This window comes from Otolemur garnettii, unplaced genomic scaffold (assembly GCF_000181295.1).
Source record: "Otolemur garnettii isolate 467f Iridium unplaced genomic scaffold, OtoGar3 scaffold00005, whole genome shotgun sequence".
Taxonomy (NCBI): domain Eukaryota; kingdom Metazoa; phylum Chordata; class Mammalia; order Primates; family Galagidae; genus Otolemur; species Otolemur garnettii.
Genome location: NW_003852400.1, coordinates 22277349 through 22279484, shown reverse-complemented (window position 1 = coordinate 22279484; position 2136 = coordinate 22277349).

Genomic DNA, 2136 nt, shown 5'->3' with positions numbered 1-2136 from the left:
TTTTTTTTTTTTTATTAAATCATAGCTGTGTACATTAATGCAATCATGGGGTACAATGTGCTGGTTTTATATACCATTTGAAATATTCTCAGCAAACTGGTTAACATAACCTTCACTGCATTTTCGTAGTTATTGTGTTAAGACATTTATATTCTACACATCTTCTGTTGTGTCTGCCATGTTGTTCCTTGGGGGAGTTGATCTACTCTGGTTATTCATGTTGCTGGAACATTTCCACTTATTTTGCCCCATGATTATTTTACACCATTTGGCTAGATGAACAGATATGGTGAAGTTGGGTTTGGGGCTCCTGGTGTAGTGATTAACTAGCCCTTTGCCCAAGAGCTGGGACTGGTGTCTATACCTTTTCCCCTAGAGCTTTGCAAAGGACCCATACAGTGCTATGGCCTGAGACACTGGGGACCTGCTCTGTGTCTTGGGGTTAAGTGGCTCTGTCTTGTTTTCAACTGTTCTGTGTCCAATCCTAGTGAATCAGTAACTCTGGGTTGAAGTCTCAGCTATTGTTTGTTTCCTTGGGGTTACAGCTTGCCTCAGCAGGGTTGATGTGCCTTCTTCAACCTTCTCTCTTGCCTTAGCTCCAAACTATCAGCTTACTTGCTAAACTTCTGTCTTGTAACTCTCCTTCTGGATGGGAGCCTCTGTGGAAAGCTGGCTCCAGTTGGCCATCATGCCTCAACCCCACAACATTCACTTTTTAAAAAATTTGTTGAGGCTTGTTTTGTGGTCTAAGGTCTGATCAAACATGGAGAATGTTCCATGAGCTAATGAGAAGAACATATATTCAGTAGTGTTGGGATGAAATGTATGTGTGTTTGCTAAGCCCATTAGTTCTAGAATTGTGTTTAAGTCCAAAGTTTCTTTGTTTAATTTCTGCTTGGAGGATCTGTCCAGTTCTGTCAGTAGAGTGTTGAAGTCCCTGGCTATTATGGTGACATTGTCTATCACTTTGTTTAGATAAAGTAGAACATGTTTAATAACTCTGGGAACACCCAAATTGGGTACATTTATATTTAGGATTGATACATCTTGTTGAATTGTTCCCTGGACCAATGTGTAATGCCCATCTCTGTCTTTCTTTACCTTTGCTGCTTTGAAGTCAGTGGCATCAGCAATAAGGATTGCCGCTCCTGCTTTCTTTTAGTTTGCCTTTGCATGGATATTGCTTTCCAACCTTCACCCTGAGTCTGGCTGTGTCCTTGAGGGTTTGATGCATTTCTTGAAGACAACAGATTCTTGGTTTGTGTTTTTTAATCCAATCATCCATGCATGTATCAAAATATCAATGTACCCATAAATATGTATATTATGTATCAATAATAAATAATTAAAAATAAAAAAAATCCAATCATCCAGCCTATGTCTCTCCAGTAGGTAGTTCAAGCCATTCATATTTGAGAGAATTGATAAGTAGGATGTATTTATTTCTTTTATTATTTATTTATTTTTTATTAAATCATAGCTGCGTACATTAATACTGTCATGGGGTACAGTGTGCTGTTTTTATGTACAATTTGAAATATTTTCAGCGAACTGGTTAACATAGCATTCATGTCATTTTCTTAGTTATTGTGTTAAGACATTTATATTCTACAATTAGAGAGATTCACATGTACCCTTGTAAGATGAACCATAGGTGTGATCCCACCAATCACTCCTCCTCCATCCATCTTCTCCCTACCCTCCCTGTCCCCTTTCCCCATATTCTTGGGCTATAATTGGGTTATCACTTTCCTAAGAAAGCTATAAATTAGTTTCATAGTAGGGCTGAGTACATTGGATACTTTTTCTTCCAATGAGATACTTTGCTAAGAAGAATATTTTCCAGCTCTATCCATGTAAACATGAAGGAGGTAAAGTCTCCATCTTTCTTTAGGACTGCATAGAATACCATAGTGTACATATACCACAATTTATTGATCCATTCATGGGTCAGTGGGCACTTGGGCTTCTTCCATGACCTAGCAGTTATGAATTGGGCTGCAATAAACATTCTGATACAAATATCTTTGTTATAATTTGATTTTTGGTCTTCTGGATATATACCTAAAAAAGGAATTGCAGGATCTAATGGCAGGTCTATTTTTAGTTCTCTCAGTGTTCTCCAGACGTCTTTCC